A 22,798-nucleotide genomic window follows, 5' to 3' on the forward strand; every position below is an offset into this window, starting at 1 on the left:
AAGTAATGTGCCATGATTAGTGGTGTTCAGTTTTATATTTATGTACTATGAAAATATACAGTTTAATGCACTGTATTACAGATCTCTCCCCAACTCATCAGTTTTGTTATTATTTATCCTGTAAAAATATCAGAAAATATGACATTGCTGGATAAAACCGTTTCCTCCATTCCATCTTAAATTGCTTCACTGTTGTGGGAACGGTAATTGTGATGAAACTGGCAAATATTCAATAAATATGAAAGAAAAATAATTTAGGTTGAGGTAAAGAAAATGCCAGAGAAGCCTGGGTTGTATCTGGGCTAACAACACTCATGACCAGAGATCTATGCAAGTCTTTGGTTACAGCCCAATGTTCTTATTTCAATCATAGCATGATAAGGCGAGCACTATTAATACTGACATGACAGATAGTATGTTCTGTATCTATACAGTGGCAAGTCTCAGTCATGCAGGTATTCTTGAAAGGATTCAAATCCCTTCATTATTTTGTGGAAGAGCAAGTGTCCATGTCATCACGAAATGTGGATTTGTTTATATGTTTGTTAGCTATCCATATAATAATCAGTTTCAGACATTTTCATAGATTTTAGTTCACATGTACAAAGGTTTAGTTAACATACATAAGTGCATACACTGATACAAATAGTGAAGGTCAGAAATTATCATTTTCTTCTTGCGAAAATGAACTTTTGCTAAATACAGTGTTTTACAGAAAGACACTACAATTCAAAATATAAATGTGTACATGAAAGGGAAGCAGTGGGTGGAAAGGGTGTGAGACAGGGTTATAGCTTCTCCCTGATTTTATTCAATCTGTATATTGAGCAAGCAGTATAGGTTGAGCAAGCAGTAAAGGAAACAAAAGAAAAGTCGGAGTAGGTATTAAAATCCATGGAGAAGAAATAAAAACTTTGAGGTTCACCAATGACATTGTAATTCTGTCAGAGACAGCAAAGGACTTGGAAGAGCAGTTGAACGGAATGGACAGTGTCTTGAAAGGAGGATATAAGATGAACATCAACAAAAGCAAAACGAGGATAATGGAATATAGTCGAATTAAATCGGGTGATGCTGAGGGAATTAGATTAGGAAATGAGACACTTAAAGTAGTAAAGGAGTTTTGCTATTTGGGAAGCAAAATAACTGATTATGGTTGAAGTAGAGAGGATATAAACTGCAGACTGGCAATGGCAAGGAAAGCATTTCTGAAGAAGAGAAATTTGTTAACATCGAGTATAGATTTAAGTGTCAGGAAGTCATTTCTGAAAGTATTTGTATGGAGTGTAGCCATGTATGTAAGTGAAACATGGATGATAAATAGTTTGGACAAGAAGAGAATAGAAGCTTTCGAAATGTGGTGCTACAGAAGAATGCTGAAGATTAGATGGGTGGATCACATAACTAATGAGAAGGTATTGAATAGGATTGGGGAGAAGAAGAGTTTGTGGCACAACTTGACTACAAGAAGGGATCAGTTGGTAGGACATGTTCTGAGGCATCAACGATCACCAACTTAGTATTGGAGGGCAGCACAGAAGGTAAAAATCATAGAGGGAGACCAAGAGATGAATACACTAAGCAGATTCAGAGGGATGTAGGTTGCAGTAAGTACTGGGAGATGAAAAAGCTTGCACAAGATAGAGCAGCATGGAGAGCTGCATCAAACCAGTCTCAGGACTGAAGACCACAACAACAACAACATTGACATAGTGTGTGAAAATCAGAAACTATCATATTTTTGCTATACACATTGTTTTACAAAGGGATATTTCAACTTGAAATATTTTACTGAATAACAGCTTTTCTCTATTGATAAATGTTTAAGTTTATTCTTTAAGATGTTTAAATTAGCTGTCTTGAAGTCAGATGGTAGTCTGTTATAAAACAGTGTTCCTCTTGTATGTGGACTGTGGTCTGCAGCCCTTTTTTTCCTTGCAATTCTGTGAAAGTTTTCCCTTCACCGTGTATTGTACCTATGTACATTACAGTTTGTTACATTACATTCTGGATTTTGTTTCATGAATATTATTGCCTGGAGGATGTACATAAAGCAGATGGTTAGTATTTTGTATTTTCTCTGTCCTGTTTACCTCAGCTACCACTCTTACTGCTTTTCTTTGTATTCTGAAGAGTCTTTCTATATGACCAGCTGGTACCTCACCCCATATCTCAGTAACATACTGAAGATATAGATACATCACTCCAAAGTATGTTTGTCTCAGGCTATCATGGTCCAAGAAGGCTGAGGCTCATTTCAGTAGAGACACAATTTTACAGATTTTCTTACAAATACGGTCTATATGTTCTTTCCATGACAGGTGTTCATCAACAATTATAACCAAAAATTTGCATTTGCTAAGGGCCTATGGAGGCACAAATGAGTACTATTTATGTTCTGATTATAGATAAGAATAAAGTGCATTGTCACTGTCCTCTCTTTATTTGCAAGTAGCTTACTTTCAGTAAGATAATTTGACAGAAATTTGTAATTGATTCTGCTACTCTTTGTAGTAGTTTGCATACCATGGATCCAGATGACAAAATATGTGTCATTAGCATAGCCAACAACCTTGCAGTTTTGGGGTTCGGTTAAATCATTAATGAAACAAGAAACACCGCCGGAGTCGACGGAGCCAGTCAAGATGCAGCCCCATATGATACACTCACACCATCACAGCCCAGAAGGGGAGTCATCTGGTGGACCTTTTGGAGTACAGAGCAGGTCTCCTCTCAGTTGTGATGCTGTTACTGTGACAGAATTTACAAGAGATAAGCTTTGGCTGTGGACCTGGACACAAGTGATTACGCTGAGTTTCACCTTGTTTCAGAATAAATCTTCTGAGTTGTAATTAATTGTGACTTTCCATTTGGTAGTTTGCATCTGGGACACAACACATACCACATTGAAGTGTCTTATGAGTTTATTTGGTTGTTGCCGACTATTCATTCCTTTTATGAGTTAGCTTGGCACACTGTGTCTTATCTTGCAAATAAGAGGTAAGCCTTGCATTGTCCCTCTGAATGCTCTTAGGGAGATCAAATGTTAGATGATCTACTGTTTGCTGCTTTTCATCACAGCGAATTCAGAGGAGGACTTCCATAACTATTGGTGCAGCAATGCTCCACAACTGCCCTGGTCGATTATGATCCAATTCAGTGTGCACCAGTGTTGCTGGGTTAGATGAAAACTGACTGCTCCTAGGGAGTTTTGATTAGTTGGTGATGCTTCGTAGAAGATTGCTCATACCATTGATTTTCCAGGTTTCTTGCATGTTGAAGTTACTGTCCTGTAGGCTTGTTGCTGTGCACCATGGTGGTCTTCTGAGCTGCAGTCACTGGCTTTCTGACAATATAATACCTGAATTAATTGGTTATTTTTTTTCCCTCTCACACATGAATGATGACCACCAAACTGGCCAAGAGACACCTGAATTACCCAGTTGCTGAACATGCCATCCACTACAAAGGGCTTCATTTGTATAACTGCATCACAGCCTGTGCCATCTGAATACTTCCTACCAATAGCAGATTTTCTGAAGAGCACAGGTGGGAACTCTCCTACAACATATCCGGCTTTCATGTAATGCCAGCCTCTAGTCTCAACCTTCACTAGTCCCTCATTGCACCCCTTCCCTAGTTCTCCAGTACATACACAACTCCCATCTTGTCAATGCACCTACACTCCTGGAAATTGAAATAAGAACACCGTGAATTCATTGTCCCAGGAAGAGGAAACTTTATTGACACATTCCTGGGGTCAGATACATCACATGATCACACTGACAGAACCACAGGCACATAGACACAGGCAACAGAGCATGCACAATGTCGGCACTAGTACAGTGTATATCCACCTTTCGCAGCAATCCAGGCTGCTATTCTCCCATGGAGACAATCGTAGAGATGCTGGATGTAGTCCTGTGGAACGGCTTGCCATGCCATTTCCACCTGGCGCCTCAGTTGGACCAGCGTTCGTGCTGGACGTGCAGACCGCGTGAGACGACGCTTCATCCAGTCCCAAACATGCTCAATGGGGGACAGATCCGGAGATCTTGCTGGCCAGGGTAGTTGACTTACACCTTCTAGAGCACGTTGGGTGGCACAGGATACATGCGGACGTGCATTGTCCTGTTGGAACAGCAAGTTCCCTTGCCGGTCTAGGAATGGTAGAACGATGGGTTCGATGACGGTTTGGATGTACCGTGCACTATTCAGTGTCCCCTCGACGATCACCAGTGGTGTACGGCCAGTGTAGGAGATCGCTCCCCACATCATGATGCCGGGTGTGGCCCTGTGTGCCTCGGTCGTATGCAGTCCTGATTGTGGCGCTCACCTGCACGGCGCCAAACACGCATACGACCATCATTGGCACCAAGGCAGAAGCGACTCTCATCGCTGAAGACGACACGTCTCCATTCGTCCCTCCATTCATGCCTGTCGCGACACCACTGGAGGCGGGCTGCACGATGTTGGGGCGTGAGCGGAAGACGGCCTAACGGTGTGCGGGACCGTAGCCCAGCTTCATGGAGACGGTTGCAAATGGTCCTCGCCGATACCCCAGGAGCAACAGTGTCCCTAATTTGCTTGGAAGTGGCGGTGCGGTCCCCTACGGCACTGTGTAGGATCCTACGGTCTTGGCGTGCATCCGTGCGTCGCTGCGGTCCGGTCCCAGGTCGACGGGCACGTGCACCTTCCGCCGACCACTGGCGACAACATCGATGTACTGTGGAGACCTCACGCCCCACGTGTTGAGCAATTCGGCGGTACGTCCACCCGGCCTCCCGCATGCCCACTATACGCCCTCGCTCAAAGTCCGTCAACTGCACATACGGTTCACGTCCATGCTGTCGCGGCATGCTACCAGTGTTAAAGTCTGCGATGGAGCTCCGTATGCCACGGCAAACTGGCTGACACTGACGGCGGCGGTGCACAAATGCTGCGCAGCTAGCGCCATTCGACGGCCAACACCGCGGTTCCTGGTGTGTCCGCTGTGCCGTGCGTGTGATCATTGCTTGTACAGCCCTCTCGCAGTGTCCGGAGCAAGTATGGTGGGTCTGACACACCGGTGTCAATGTGTTCTTTTTTCCATTTCCAGGAGTGTATGAGTCCTTTCCTCTTCTCTGCTTCTGTCTTCTCTGTGTCTCCCCCCACCCCCCACCCCACCACCACCTTTCCTCACCCCCACCTCCACCCCCAATCACAGATTCCGATTCTGCACCTAGCAGCCATATCGTATTCCCATCACATACCTGCAGGTTAACACGTACAGCACTAGTGTCTCACCCCACCCCTAACCTGTTATGCCCCCCTCTGTGCCATACTTTCTCCTTACCCCCACCATCCAACCCATCTACATTACTGCTCACATCTTACATAGTGGCAGTCAGTCCTTAGCAGCCAGAGACAGTGGTGTTGAGTGTGTACATTGTTGTTGTGTGAATGTGTGAGCAATCTAATTCTGAAGAAGGGCTTTGTCCAAAAGCTGAAAATATTTCTAGTGTTGTTTTTCATTGTGTCTGGCTGCAATGTAGTGTTTTTTCTCTAATGAACTGCATTTAACAAATTTAAAGTAAATGTCTTTTTCCAATAATATTATGATAAGTATAGATTGCTACTGACCACATAGAAGAGACATTGATTCATAGACAGTCCTCTATATGGTGAGTAATAAGCTATCCTTTTCATAATATTGTTTTTATTCCATCTAGACTTTCCATTGTTTGTTTTTTCCCCTATAATGTAAATGAATGTAATACTGATGTCAATAAATATCATGCGAGTGGATGGTACATTTTCATTCTCAACATAATACTGTAAAACAATGAAATAAGGCAAAAGTAAAGAACATTTAAAACAACACACTAGGCTATGCAGGCCCAAAGGATGTCTTCCAGGCACCGTGTCATCCTGTGCCTTGCAGCATTGTGTGAATGTGGTAAGTAAGGACACATGGCCAGCACACTGCTCTTCTGGCCATTTTGCAGACTTTTCAGACTGTGAGGCCGCTACTACTGTTTCAAGTAGCCCCTCAATTGGACAGGAGGCTGAGCGCACCCTGCACCAGTCCTCCAACCCAGGACAAATTCTTGGTAGTACTAGGAATCAAACTTGAGTCCTCCTATGGCAGCCATCTTAACTGATCACTCAGCTTAACTGATTACTCAGGTGAACATAAAGAACATATGGCACTTAAAAATTAAGTTTTCAGGAACTAGTATCAAATTTGTCAAAAAAAAAAAAAACTGAAACTGTGAAAAACAGTAAGTCTGAAAACATCAAAAAATACTACTGAATTTGGAAAAAAGTAACATCGAAATTGGCAAAAAATAACGCTGGTATTGGTGAAAAATAACACCAAAATTGGCCAAATATAAAATGATTTTTTCTGTCCATGTCTATTATAGTCTGATGCAGCTGTCTGTGCTAGTCTACCCTGTGTATGTCTCCATAACTATTGCAAACTACATCCACTTGAATCTGCTTACCATAGGCACCCTCTACAGTTTTTACCCCCAACTCTTCCCTCTGTTATCAAGCTAAACTATTCCTTGCTGTCTCAGGACATGTCCTATCAATCTCCAACTTATTTTGATCTGTAACAATATTGTGAAAAGGGAAGTTGCTACTCACCATGTAGCAGAGATGCTGAGTGCAGTGTGGCCTGAGTTGTCAGAGACTGCAGTCATGTGTCTGAGTTGTGTTTGTGTGAGTGTGTATGTGTGTTTGCCATCTAATTCTGATATGGTCTTATTGGCCGAAAGCTATATTTGTGACAGTCTTTTTTTGTTGTGCCTATCTGTGACTCAGTATTTCCGCTGTATGGTGAGTAGCAACTTTCCTTTTCACAATATTATTACATTGCATCCTGGATTTATCATTGTTTGATTTTATTTTGATATATTTGTCCCATAATACTCTTCCCTTTCCAGCTTGATTCAGTGCCTCTTCATTGGTTGCCTGATCCACCCATCTAATCTTCAGCATTCTTCTGTAGCACTTTAGTAATGTGAAATGACTCTCACTACACCAGAGAAGGTAGTGTCCATCATAAAGACTTTAAAATAAAAAGTCTAGTGATTGTGATAAAATATCAACAAATTTAACTACAGAATGTTCTTCCAAGTTTAGTACTATGTTTAATTATTTGTGTAACCAGCTATTTATCACTGGAACATTTCTTGATTGACTAGAAAGTGCTGAAGTTAACCTCTATTTATGAAAGAAGATAAGGAAATACCATCAAACTTCCATCCATTTTAACTTTCACCAACCTCCTTCAATATTTGAGTAAAGGCAGTACACAGATGCTACTTAAGCATCAGACTACAAATAATATACTGTCAGAGTTGGGAGTCCTAAAGCTTTTAGATACTAGGAAGCCTATTTATACAGTCATCAAAATGTACCTAATTCATTATACAATAAGTAATATATTATATGTGAAAACAAAGATGATGTGACTTACCAAACGAAAGCGCTGGCAGGTCGATAGACACACAAACAAACACAAACATACACACAAAATTCTAGCTTTCACAACCAATGGTTGCCTCGTCAGGAAAGAGGGAAGGAGAGGGAAAGACGAAACGATGTGGGTTTTAAGGGAGAGGGTAAGGAGTCATTCCAATCCCGGGAGCGGAAAGACTTACCTTAGGGGGAAAAAAGGACAGGTATACACTCGCACACACACACATATCCATCCACACATATACAGACAGAGATAGATAGAGAGAGAGATTTAGTTTTTTAAGTGTCGGATGATTACGTTTTTAACTGACTTTTCTTTTTTCTTTTGTAATGAATATAAACATGCACAGAGTCATCCACAATCACTGATTTGATAGAGAAACTTGGGACAAGTCCTATACACTTTACTAGAATGAGTTCTTCAGCTAGTGAAGTGAAATATTGATTGAATTTTGTTACAACAGATATTGAGTCTGTGACTCTTGAACCCTCTTTGAGCCTGTGATGCCTTTCTTTTTTTCCCCTCATAGTCCTCATTTTGTTAGATGAGTTGCTTACCTGCAAATTCTTGGGTGACTCTATATTTCTTACAACAAAACTGCAGAAATCTGTTTCTCTCACTGGAAATTTTTATGCCTTTAGTTACACATTACTTATTGTTCTTATGTTTTATTGTTTTTACTTCTTTTGGAAATGCTACTTTACAATATTGGAGAAATATATTATGAAATCTCATGTACATGCTATCAACACTGTTCTTAGCCAGTAAGAAATTAAAAGTTGTAATGTTATCTTCAGAAAAACGTCTTTTTTCAACTACTTTTTCCAGTGGTGGCTCTAGGCAAAAACTGAACATCAGTGACGAATCAGCTTTGTGAGGCTCCTTTCACTTTCCAGTCAGAAATAAAATGTTAAATTAAATTAGCTGAATTATACAGTAATAATAATTACACACACATTTTATTATTATAATATACAAGGATTAACAAAAGCAAAACGAGGATAATGGAATGTAGTCGAATTAAGTCAGGGGATGCTGAGGGAATTAGACTAGGAAATGAGACACTTAAAGTAGTAAAGGAGTTTTGCTATTTGGGGAGCAAAATAACTGATGATGGTCGAAGTAGAGAGGATATACAATGTAGACTGGCAATGGCAAGGAAAGCGTTTCTGAAGAAGAGAGATTTGTTAACATTGAGTATAGATTTAAGTGTCAGGAAGTCATTTCTGAAAGTATTTGTATGGAGTGTAGCCATGTATGGAAGTGAAAAAAGGACAATAACTAGTGTGGACAAGAAGAGAATAGAAGCTTTCGAAATGTGGTGCTACAGAAGTATGCTGAAGATTAGATGGGTGGATCACATAACTAATTAGAAGGTATTGAATAGGATTGGGGAGAAGAGGAGTTTGTGGCACAACTTGACTAGAAGAAGGAATCAGTTGGTAGGACATGTTCTGAGGCATCAAGGATCACCAACTTAGTATTGGAGGGCAGCGCGGAGGGTAAAAATCGTAGAGGGAGACCAAGAGATGAATACACTAAGCAGATTCAGAGGGATGTAGGTTGCAGTAAGTACTGGGAGATGAAGAAACTTGCACAGGATAGAGTAGCATGGAGAGCTGCATCAAACCAGTCTCAGGACTGATGAGCACAACAACAACAACAATACAAGGATTATTGAAATGACAAAAATTACATTAAACAATTACACATTAAAATAAACAAAACTTCTGGCTTTTCGCCTCACTGAATTTTTTTAAGATTATGTCATAGTTAATACCAGCTGCTGTTTCTGCTTCAACTGATAGTATTGACAATGCAGATAGTCTTTCTTAGCATATTGTGCTTCTGAAGTATGTCTTGGCAGAATCACGAATCAAGATTGTCATACAGGATGTAGTTGTACATACATAATAATAAAATAAACTAATGTCAATACATTGTGGTATACATTTTAAGCATGTCAGTGCACCACATTACACCAGGATAGTTTCTAAAAGTTAATGCAATAACTATACTATACCATAAATATTATAATACAGTGTAGTATAATATACTATAGTATAGTGTACCCAGTACATAGTGTATTGTGTATTGTATATGCTATGTAATTATACACAATAATATGTTTAACTACAGAAAACTTTTAAATGCTAATATCCTCCCCAGGCATCTCAAAGAATTCTTTAATGTCATAAAATGGATGATCTGACAGCCTGATGAACTACTTAATTTTAAAAAATTTTATATCCATAGACCGAACATGAATAGGCAGTTTATTGAACATTTTGACTGGGTTTACTTTGTGGGAATTTCCTTTTCTTGCTAATCTGTGGCATGGTATGTCTAAATTACCCTTAGTTCTGGTGTTGTGTTCATATACTTCCACAAATTCTGAAATATTATTTTAATTTAGAGTACAGACACAAAAATGTATAAATTTATAATTGTGAGTATTCTGAGTCTGTAAAAAAGAGGACCACAGTGCTCCCTATGATGTCTTTTACATATTATGTGTAAGACGTTTTTTGTGATTTCTATTATGTGGATCCTATTATCCCCAAATAATGAAACTCTTCAATAATCATTATTGATGTAAATGTTCAAAGTGAATGCTCGCCAAAATTTGATGTTAATACTCATCAAACGCCATGCTAGTAATGATATAAGGTCTGTCCTGTGGTGACACATGAAAATATGACATACATGAACTGAGAATAAATTACTGAGGTCATTCCACAATTAACACTTTACTCCAATGCGAACTCACTGTTACGTGCATTCCGAGTTACGTAATACAGCATCCAAGGCTGTTCCTTGCAACTGCACAGATGTGACGCAGCTTCTGACATGGAGTGCACGCTGATATGAATCTAGAAGAGAACTGGGGCCTGGTCCTAGATCGCAGTGCTCTTATTTATATGGCTGCAGTGTGGACCGCAGAAAGCGCAGCTGACAAAATTTGCCTTCCTGACTAGCTGCTGGGGCTAGTAGAGCACCACTTCAGGTTCCTAAATAATTAATTGCTTCATTTGCTGAAGGCCGATGAAGCTCTCAAAGTAATTGTGCAATCAACACACAGGTAAGTATCTATAATAAAATTCTGATGTGGCTAGGTTAAATACTTTAGGCGAGAGAATTATTTTAGTTGCACTGCACGCAGTAGATGAGCTCTGAACTTGCCCTCTGGAAAGACGCTACAGCTATTGTTTTATAGATACCTTTTGGAAACTTCTCACATATTTGTTATTATAGCGTATCTTCATTGTACCTAAATCTAAACATCCTAGCTTTATCTAATCACTTACTTTATCTATCTTGCTTCCACACTTTTAGGACACAAAAACAGAAAATCATTAATTTCAACCAAAATATTACTTTGTGAGATCCAGCATGCTGTTTCCATTAAATTACAATGAAAAAGGAATCTGAATATAAATTTTGAAGTTTCTAGCTCCTTCCTGTTGTGCTGATGATTTTTACGTAAAACATCCAAATTTCGAAAACTGTTAAAGTTACTAAACTGAAACTTAACACATTATAATTTTAGCATCACTTCTGACATGCTATTAAATTTTCAGATTATTTACTTTACTTGTAAGGTATTGAGCCACATTTGTGATGTCATAGCTAGTTACAGCGGACTAGGCTGGCACACAATGGAAAGCATATGGCGTGAGTAGGCTGCTTCCCTACAACTTCTTCCAAATGATTTTCTAATATGTACTGAATAAGTTGTTTTGCATCTTTGATTGAGTCCTGTAGGCTGAATTTTAACAGTTGGAGTTCCTCTTAAAGTCCAAAAGGCTGTATGTTGCTACTTTCGCCTTCTCGAAATATTGTACCTAAATTGTTGCAATGTTTGCTAAGGTCATCCTTGGATAATGATTTAAAATAATTCATATCGTACATAAAACCAAATCTTTCAAAATATTTGTTGAGCACTTTGAACTGACATTCAGTGTAGACTATTACAGCATCTACCATTGTGTTATAAAAGCTAACGCTGTACTCCATTTTATAGGTTTAGCAGTTTGTTCATAACTGAACATTCATTTTTTCTGTGCTATTCTTTTATTTTTAAAATGAGACTCAATTTTGTAACTACTTTTTTCTACAAACAATTGAGCTTCTGCAACACTTGTTTCAGACCCTGTGTTACAGAATTCTTGAATCCAGTCATGAAATAAACATAAGGATCAATAGCAAATTTCAAGTTCACTTGAACTGATTGCCATAGTTTACTTATATTGTTGATACATAGTAAAATCTCATACCACACATGAATTGCAACAATACATTCAAAAGTTAATATTTCCTGCAAGATTGCTTCACAGTCACTAAGAGTTTTGGAATCATCAGTTCTATTTTTCAGGTCACTCACACTTTGCAAAAATATTGCTTTTACAGTTCCAATTCTACTTTCCCATAATGTTTCAGACGGAGGTTTCAATGTCAATTTCAATTTATAAGTTCAGAATGCTTCCTTGATTTCGAAAGCACATAAACTTTATTGATGAAGCTAAAAACTTTTTAGCTGTTGTAGAAGTGTTAGCAGCATCCAGCAAAAGGAAATTCAACAATTGCATCTGCACAGCATGAATATAGCTCAAGGATTAATATTGAGTATTCCTGTTCTAACACCTTTATTAATGCCAACCATATTGGCATCATTATTGTATCCTTTTCCTCAGCAGTTTTGGTATTTTAGACCATTATTTTCTAGTTCCTTTAAAATGGCATTTGTTAAATACTCTCCCTTTGTTTCTGCAACAGCAATAAACCCAATGAAGTGTTCCTCTATCTCTCCAGTTGAGGAATTACAAAATATTAATATTATTATTCCACATGGTTTGGATCCCTGGTACAATTGAGCTAGGAGTCATAATATTTTTTCTTGTTTGACTCTGTTTATAATTTCATTGATAACAGATTCAGACATTAATGTAATTAATTCACTTTGTATGTCATGGCTCAGATATACTTTTTCTTAATATGTTGCAAGTGCTCTTTTAGTATTAGATCATATTTGGATAACCATTTAAATAGGTCTATAAAATTTCCTTTATTTCCACTACTGTTCTGGTTAAGGGAATGCCCTCTAAATGCCAGATTGTGTGAAGCTACATATTTTATAATATGATCAGTCTTTCAAACAAGCTACACCAATACTTTTGTGATTCTCTAATCAGTCCCTTGTTTTCTTTATCTATTGTTTTTCTGTATTTGATTCCTTTACAGAATTCCATGCACTCCATGTGTCCTTGACTTTGTTCATGCCTTTGCAATATCCTACTCAGATCTTTCCAGTCACACTATCCTTCTTTTACCATTTGTGTCTGCAAATGTGAAAAAAGTCGACCTTTGTCTTGACATATGGAGTAAGCTAAACATTTGCAATGTTGCATTTTGCCATTACTCAATTTTCTAGTAAAATGAAATTTAGTAAAATGGCTTTTACTTGCATCTTTGGGGTAACTTTCATTAGGTTTCTATAGGTTATGTTGGGGACCATTTTGTATTAAATCATCATGCTGCAAATCTGTTACTGGAATTATCCCCTTTCCTGGATCTAATTCTATAAATGACTCTCTTATATGAATGGTTTGCTCTTGATTATCATTTCTGAAGTATTTATTTGGCTCATAATCCTGGATCACAGCAGTTTAACCCAACTCTGATGCTGTATAAGAAAGAGTCACAGATTCATTTGACTTTTATTAGTCAAACTAGCTATGTCAATTAATTTTGACAGGTTCATTATTTTGAGGAGGATTATCGGGTTGGTTGCACCAATAACAACACCCATGTAGCAATAGTTCATTTATTAACCTTAACACATACAAGGATCACAAAGAACTGAGTCCAAAGATGAATGCATATCGATGTTGGTGTCGATTTCATCGGCACCACATAGCCTCCCCCCCCCCCCCCCCCCCCCCGCAGTACGGAGTAGTCTTGAGAGGCTGAAGGGGGAAGGAGGGGGGGTGACTATGGCATTGGCAGGGTTGGTCCGTGGGAGCCGGACCACGGTCAGCTCAACAACGTCGTCGGGGAGCTGTGTGGGTGGATGTCGTGAAGGAAGGTTCGGCCGATGAACCTGGAAGTCGTTGAAGTGAGCCGGGCATCATACTGGGCGTGCTGGTCGTGCAGCGACAGGTAGGCCGGCAGTTTGTGGGTGGGCGTGTCGAACACACGAAGCATGTCCAGGTCGACGTCAGCAGGAGGGGAACACATTTCACCAGGTGGCAGGGAATGGCGGAGTTTGTGTCATGAGCACTGGATGAAGAGGAACACAGGACAAACAGTGTATAATCACACAGTACTATCGAGATGTCATGGATTATGTCCAGGCCCGGCGGCGAGGGTGTGACCGTAGGTAAGCTTGATGTGGGGAGCATGTGGGCACACGACGGAGTGCGTGAGACCGGAGTAGAGGGCGAGGTCAGAGGAGAGCTCGACGATTGGAGCTGGAAGTCACTCATTCGAGTGTGTAAGTCTGACGTGGAGGGAGTGGTTGGAGCCACGACAGTGAGTGGCGTGGTCAGGTGTTGGCTGAGCGCCAGAGAACTCGGTACTGGCCAGTAAATGGAGGTCGGAGGGGAGTACGGACAGTGTCATCTCGGAGCATGACGTACTCGCAATTGTCCAGAGATTTCAGGACGTGAACCTTAGGGCGGGAATGGCTGGCAGGTGGAGGGATATGGAGGTTGATGAAGTGGCATCTGACATGGTCCACGAAGGAAGGTAAGTCAGACTGAGGGAGAGAAGCGGAAGGGCTCACAAGTTCGCCAGGGAGAACAATGTTCTGGCCGTATACAAACTCGGATATTGTGCCTTTGAGGTCTTCCTTATATATTGCATGTATGCCGAGTAGCACAAGGGGAAGGGCTTCTGTCCATAGAGAGTCGTGGTATCAAAGAGCCACCTTGAAAGTATGGTGCCAGCACTCGACTAGCCCGTTACTTTGCGGGTGATATGCTGTGGTACAGATGTGCCGGATGCCACAAATGTTACAAATCCCGTTGAACAGGGCCGACTCAAATTGTCTGCCCTGGTCATTCGTGATGATAGCTGGACATCCAAAATGCGATACCCATGACTCGATGAAAGCTCGAGCAACACTTTCTGACATAATATTGGGGAGGGGGCAGCCTCGACGCAGTGAGTTGTTTGGTCGATAGACGAGAGAACATAACGAAAGCCATTAGAGGGGGAGAGAGGGCCGACAATGTCAATATGAATATGCTGGAAACACCCAGGAGGGATCAAAAAGACGCCGGGGGGGGGGGGGGGGGGGGGGGTAAAGTGTACCTATGTACTTTGCAGCGTTGGAAAGCGATGCAGGAGCGTGCCCATTGCTGGCAGTCCTTGTTGACATTTCTCCACGCAAAGCGCTCCACTATGAGGCAGGTGGACGCACGAACACTGGGGTGGGCTAAATTATGCAATGCATTGAAGACAGCTCGACGGAGCATGGTTGGGATGAGGGGGTGTTACGTCCCCGTACTGTCATCGCACCGGATCTCACCAGAAATGCCAGGGAAGGTGGTGCGGACGAAGTGTAGTGAAGAAGTAGAGTCTGAAATAAGGTTTTGTGTTTCCTCATCAGCGGGCTGGAGGTTAGGCAGTTCAGAGAGGTCTAACAGCAAATGGACGGCGTCGACTCGTGAAAGGAAATCAGCAACTATATTGTAAGCACCCTTTATGTGTGTGACATCGGTGGTGAACTGAGTGGTATCTGAAGCGGCAAGGAGGTGTGTCAGCTGGCGGGTTTGTAATGGCCGCAGCCAGGGGTTTGTGGTCCATTAAAACATAGAAAGGGCATCCCTCAATGTCAGTCTTAAAATGCTTAATTGCTTCATAGACCACGAGCAACTCCCTGTCAAATGCGGAATATTTCTGTTGTGCATTGGTGAGCTTGCACGAGAAGAACTGCAGAGGCAAAGTTTGGCCGTCGATTGTCTGGCTAAGGACAGCGCCGATGGCAGTATCACTCATGTCTGTGATGGTGGAAAGCTGCGCATTGGGATGAGGATCTGCAATGGTGCAGGACACGGCAAGAAGATTTTTGAGGGCATTGAAAGAGTCAGTCATAGCAGGGGTCCATGGAATGGGCCGAGATCCAGAAGTGTTGGTGCCTGCCAAGGCATCCGTCAGCCTGAATATCTGCAGCCTGAGGTAGAGGTCGGCAATAATAATTAACCATCCCCAGAAAGCACTGGAGCTCTTTGAATGTCAAAGGTCTGGGTAGGTTTAGTATTGTTTGTACTTTCTCAGGGGGCAGTGAAATGCCTTCGGCAGAGACCTAAAAACCAAGAAAAGTGACAGCAAATTGATGTAGCTGCAATTTGTCCTGGTTGGTCTCGATGCTTGCTGCCGTGAGAGCGTTCATAACAGTTTGCACATGTCGAATGTTATCCTCGACGGAGGAGCTGAACACAATAATGTCATCAAGATATGCAAAGCAGAATTTTAGGTCGAATATCACTTCGTTGATGAAGCGTTGCCAGGTCTGGGTTGCATATTTCAGACCGAAGGGCATGAATCGAATCTGAAATAACCCAATCGGGGTGGTGATTGCTGTCTTCTCGATGTCTTCAGGTGCCATGGGGATCTGGTGGTAACCCGTTTGCAATCAATGACAGGGAACATGGTCGCATCTGTGAGGGAACTGGTAAAGTTGGCAATATTGGGAATGGGGTAGGTGTCCATAATTGTTCGTGCATTTAGTTGACGGTAGTCTCTGCACATGCGCCAGGACCCGTCTTTCTTGGGTGTCATATGTATGGGTGCAGACCAGCTACTGGCAGGGGGTTCAGTGACGCCAGAGCTTAGTAGTTCAGAAATCTGATTTTTAAGGTCGGAGAGGCGCTCGGGACAAAGTCGACGTGGTTTACTGGAGATCGGGGGACCTGGCGTGAGGCGAAGCTTGTGAACCGTGCCATTGGTGACGACAGAAATGTAGCCGGCAGCACGGGAGGCAGTTTGTTTACAATGTGTGGCAGGCGGGGCAGGTGAGGCGTGGTCGTGGTGTTTGGAGCCACTCAGCAGATTCGACGGGAGCCGAGGCGGCAAAGTGTCCCAGGAGTCAACGTGACAAGATGGCCGCTGGCCGAAGCAGTGGCACCATGTTCGGGTGAGCTCGGTAGAGCTCGTGAGCCGTTAGTGAGTCCATTGTCTGATGGCGTGGCCTGTGGCAGCACGGTCACGGGCGAAATACTTGGCGTGAGTGCACTGTTTGTGCTGTCAGTGGCAGTCGCACGGCGGAGCGTAGGAGTCAGAGTTGCATAGTTTGAGGTGCTGTCCGCGAGGGGCGGGGTAGACGTTGTCAGTTCGGGAACACGTGACGCTCGTCGCGCATGCTTACTTGTGTCCGGCCGAGTGCCAAATGCTGCCATGTTAGGAGGGTGTGGCCCTGCGGAACTGTCAGTACACGTTATGGCAGTCTTTATAGCACAGTTGCGAGGGGTAGCAGGAGGTAAAAACACGGAGGCTCGATTGCTGGTTTTGCAAGCAGATTCGGTGCACTTGCTGACCTTGCTTTGTCCTTGCTGTAGTGTCTGTAATTCCTTTGCTGCATCGGAGAGCTGGAGCTGTGTTTTGTGGTGCCAGAGGGAGAGCTCGAAGTTTTCCTTGCGTAGGCGAGCAACGTGTTCAAGCTTGACACGGCACTTGTGCATGGGTTCTTGTAACGTCATCGACAGAGACGAGCATGTATGGATGGGATGAGCCCGGACTGATGTGTCATGGGGGGGTTTGCTCGATGAAGCACAGGGGAAGCGAGTCTTGGACGGATGATAAAACACAGTGTTTCACACTAGGTCTAGTGAAAGTTTATGGTGTCACAAGAAGTCAATGCCTAGTCCACTCGAGTTTGCAGTTTGCGGAGAGTGAGACGACGTGGGAAGTTGAACCTGAGCATTGTAGTTTGGTTGAATTCACGGTTTGCAGTGAAGTATGATGAGGGCGGATGTTCAACGATGCTAAGAACGTAGGCAGCAGCGAAACATCGCCGCCTGTGTCCACTAGGAAAAGGTATCTCAATGAAATGTTTTTAACGTAAAGTTGTCTGCAATTATCCGGTCATTCCCGAACAGAATGGAGCATTGGGGTGGGGTGCCTGTCATGTTGTGCGCAGGAGGCGGCACCCGGCCCTACCTGCAATTGGCGTTTGGGAAGTAGCAGGGTGGTCTGCAGTTCCGTGCCACCTAACCAAACCTTGTGTGGAAGTAACAGTATGGGTAGTGCAGTTGCATTTCCTGCAGAAAGTTCGTTGCCAGTGGTGGTGGCTGAGGTTCAGTGGCCACAGCAAGTTCAGTTGCAGAAGGGGGCGTGACCGTGGGTGGAGCCAGTGACGTCCCAGTTGCTTGTTTACTGCTTCCCGGAGCAAGCGGAACAGTCGGCACAGTACGGCCCGGCCGCGTCCGGCCGCATGGCGATGAGCCTGAACCTGAGACTTGTCAGATAGGAAGTGGCTGGCGAAATAGAGCAGTGATGCATCGTGTAGCTTGTCAGCAACTGTCATTCTTTGCTCGACAGGTTCAGGAGACCTTTGAGCCAGAGCAAAGCGGATGTGAGGAGATAGTTTATCTGACCAGATGGCAAGGAGAGTTGTGTCAGAGAATATATTGGCGCTGACCAGGGCATGTAGCCGTCTCCTGAGCTGGGAAGGTTTGTCATTGCCTAGTTGCTTGACGTGGAGCACTTGCCATATTGCTGCTTCAGTTGAGCGTGCAAGCCGACGTAGAACTGTCTTTTTGGCTAGAGTGTACCAGGTAGATGAGTCTGGGGCGTCAACCAGGTCAGCAATCAAATCCTTCTGGTCGTGCAGGTGGGTGATGAGGCACAGAAACCTGGTTGCCTCGTCGAGTTTGTAATGGTCAAACAGTTCATCCGCAATTTTGAACCAAGTTTTTGCTCTGTCGGGATTAAATAGCGGCAGCATCACTAAGCGTTGTAGAATGTTTGGAAAAACAGGTTGAGTTGATTTTGGTGGGGCACTGCCTGAATTGAGCTGTTGTTGCTGTAGTATTCCAGGGGAGTGTGCCTCCAGGCGATGTGGTAATGACGGCTGTTCGGGTGGCAGCGTGAAGGTGACACTTCGTGGTTGAGCACGATCCATCATGACGCAGAAGGCCAACACAGGTGAGACACTGTAATGCATTGATTGCGGTTGTGGAAGCTCAACACATTGCGGGTGTGTTCAGATTGATGCGTTGCAGAACATCAATGCAGATGAGGCACTGAGATGTGCCGAGAACGGTAGCGGAAGCTCGACTGGAGCCAGTGCGTGGGCGACAGGTGAGAAAAATTTCAAAGTTTGAGAATGCGTGTTAGTCCACAGAAAGCTTGACGTATGATCTGAGCCGAGGCCACCTGTGTTGCAGGGAGGCTGTGGAGGTGCGGGCTGTCCAGAAACACAGTGTGGGAAATGATGTTGAACGTGGGACAGAAGGTGTGAATGTTTACTGTTCATAGTCACTCCACTCAAATCGGTGTGTGGATAAGGTGAATGTCGTGGCACAAAACACTGAGGCATAGCAGTTGGACGGAGATGGAGGTCAGGCACAGATAACAAGTTATTGTTCCTGGGCCGAGGTATCAATGTAGGAAGGCACGTGCTGATGCTGAACCGAGGCAGGCGCGGGCGTGGTCAGATGCTGAGGAGGTAGACCTGTGAATGAAGCAGTTCGGCCACATGGCAGGTAACTGTGTGGTACTGCACGGATTGAGGCATGGCAAATCGTTGTCCTGGCGGTAGTAGTTTGTCTGATGACGCATTTGCAGAAATTGGCATTGGTCCTGCACTGCACGGAGATCTGTAAGAGGTAACTGCACAGTCGATGAGGGAGGGCACATATGGCGGGAACAAAGGCATTTGATAGTCGGAGTCATGTGCACTCCTAACCTTGCTTATTGTTGCAGTCTCGAAAATGTCCGGAGGAATCATCAAGTGAGAGGCATCGTGTTGCAGTCCCACCCAACATGCAAATGAAATTTCTGAGTGGCAAACCCACTGTGTAATCTCGCCTTAGTTTCATAATATAGAGAGCACATTTGTGGTGTAGCAATTTTAATTGTCAGCAATGTAGTATCAAGATAACAGCACATCAGACCTCATTCCCACCATCAGGAGATACCCCTACTGTACCAAACGGAAGCAAAAGTATAACTCAGGTAAGGATGATATTTTTGATATTATCAGGGTAAAATTTTGGCTTTTGAGTATTGGTACATTATATACAAAAATTCTGGGGGACACAATACTGCACTTTGCATGCCATGTGTCTCTATGACTACACCGGCCCATTTTATACAGCATTATGTCTTTGTGAGTCATGAGTGTTTACTTGTAGATCTTCTGCTTCAACATTTCTCACAGATTTGTGAGTCATCACTGTTTCCTTGTAGGTCTCATGTCCCAGTTTTTCCCACAGATAACAGTCTGTAGATTATTTGAAAGTGGAAAGACACACAATGCCACCAGAAACATGGATAGGCTCTATGTTGACATCCCTGGGATCAGTGAGATGTGCCAGATCAATTCAGGAAAATGCAACATTAATGGCCATCAAGTATATTATGCAGGCAACAACAGTTCACTCTGTTTCAGTGGAACAGGATTCATAGTATACCCAGTTATCAACAGAACTTCAAGAAATTTGTTGCTGTGTCTGCTAGGGTCATTTTTTTATAATTCAATGGAAAACCCAGTCTGTTGAATGTTATGCAGGTGAGCACCCCAAATAGTGATGCATCAGATGGAAATATTGAAAGTTTTTACACCCCAGTCAACACAGCTCTTGAGATTACCATGGTACCAATGTAGCCCTCAGTTGACATGCTTGTGTAGTAGATAATTGGTTGAGGAACTGACAATGATCCAGGTGGTCACCTGATCCAGTTATGCCATAATGACAAACACTCATTTTCAGATGACTCCATGTAATCTCTACACATGAACCTCAAACATTGATATCAGGTACGAAACTGACTACAACTTTATCAATAAATGCTTCAGACATTCCATTAGCTGTCTGAAGACTTATCCTGGTTCCAATGTTTACTTTGATCACAACCTTTTACTAGCCACAATGTATATGGAAAAGAAGAAATGTTACCCATTGGAACAAAGCAGTCGAAATGCGGTCCATTAAGATTCAGTAGTGGAGAATGTTAAATCTGGAGAACAGTGTACTTAAAAGCACATAATTTTTCCTGGTTGATTTTTCAATCTGATGACCAATATTGAAATCACATGGAGGAGTGTGCACTACCAATGGCATAAGCAGTTTCAATATTTTCTACTGTTTTTGTTGTTGTGGGACATAGGTTGTTTTTTGTGCAGAACTGGTAAATATCGCGAATTCTACATATCTAAGAACTGTATAATATATTAAAGCTATTTGGCAGATATTGTTAATCCTTCAGTTAGACAGTTTTATGCTGAGTAAAATTTTGGCTATTTTTAAAACTAGTTACATAACATGTGGACAGTTAAACCATACTTCATCAGATGTGCACCGTCCTGCACCTTGAAATATTCCCTCATGTAAAATGTATGTGTTTGAATAAAAATTTATGATTACTGTCAATCATTAATTCTTACCTTCTAACTTTTTGACTCAGTGATCAGAATATGACTATTTCTTTGTTGTTATGGACTTACGTACCTATGCATCTTCTTCTGCACTAATGGCTGAAATATTTTCTCAATTGCTGGCCAGGATGGCTGAGTGGTTCTAGGTGCTACAGTCTGGAACTGCGTGACTGCTACGGTCACAGGTTCGAATCCTGCCTCGGGCATGGATGTGTGTGATGTCCTTAGATTAGTTAGGTTTAAGTAGTTCTAAGTTCTAGGGGACTGACGACCACAGAAGTTAAGTCCAATAGTGTTCAGAGCTATTTTCTCAAATCTAAAGCTCTATTAAATGGTCTAAACCATTACTCCAGGAACACTCATGTACTGACTTTTGCTTAAAACTAGGAAACACTTCATAATATTCATACTAATGCATACATCATAGTATTAGATATGTTGAGTTTGATGTGAGTAACAGATCTCTAGATTCATAATGACTGTTCATCTTCGTTGGTTCCCATGATGTAATGCCGATTATCGCAGTACTCACTGCTCCATGGTGTGTGGCAAATCCCAGAGCTGGAACAAGACTGCGTGGACTAAAACTCCCAAACATCGGGTACTATGAAGCATGATAAAGCAGCTATTGTTGTAGCCCAATTGGATCCCTATTTTAAGTAACAGTTCTTCCATTTCACAGAATAAATATTCACTGCTTCATTGTGCTCATTAGGCATGCAGCAATTATAAATTTTTGTTATCTATTTGACAATGTTTTTAGATCACCAGGTTGTCACTGGTATGTTTGTTACTGCTATGGAAATTCTGTGAAAACAGATTCTAACACATGGATAAGAGAAGAGTTTCTGCAATGGAAATTACTGAATTTGGAAAGAGGGAGGATAGGCATGGTACTCATGATGGAAAAGAAAGACCAGGAACGTTAGTATCGAAGAGAGAAAAAGACAGACCACGAAGATGGGTGCCCATCCTACCCCCCATCCTAAGGATCCCTCCCTGAGAAGTACATCACTGGTGGGCTGGATGATGATTGTTTGCCACTCCTACAGATTTATCACTGCTGGATTCACCTCCACAGACGTCAAAAACTGGTTCTAACACCCTACTATTGACAGCCTATGGATAGAGTAGCAATACAAATAATAACTTCCATTCAGTTAATCCACTACACTTCCAAGAAAACTATGGCTTGTGGGCTATACCTCTTACTTGCCCTACATTGCATTCAAGTAAGACAGATAAGCAGGTATATTTACTGCTTAAACTAAGTTAAGCTAATCTCCCCTACAAAATTTCTTATCTACCCAATGATATGGCTTAATGAATTGCAAGCAAAGGTGTAAATATCACTAGCATAAAACTCTTAACAAAGCAAATTTCTGCCAACCAGTAGAAAAATCTATGAAACTTTCAAAAATACATAGAAATATACACTCCTGGAAATTGAAATAAGAACACCGTGAATTCATTGTCCCAGGAAGGGGAAACTTTATTGACACATTCCTGGGGTCAGATACATCACATGATCACACTGACAGAACCACAGGCACATAGACACAGGCAACAGAGTATGCACAATGTCGGCACTAGTACAGTGTATATCCACCTTTCGCAGCAATGCAGGCTGCTATTCTCCCATGGAGACGATCGTAGAGATGCTGGATGTAGTCCTGTGGAACGGCTTGCCATGCCATTTCCACCTGGTGCCTCAGTTGGACCAG

Source organism: Schistocerca nitens, chromosome 5 (genome assembly GCF_023898315.1).
Source record: "Schistocerca nitens isolate TAMUIC-IGC-003100 chromosome 5, iqSchNite1.1, whole genome shotgun sequence".
NCBI classification, from domain to species: Eukaryota; Metazoa; Arthropoda; class Insecta; order Orthoptera; family Acrididae; genus Schistocerca; species Schistocerca nitens.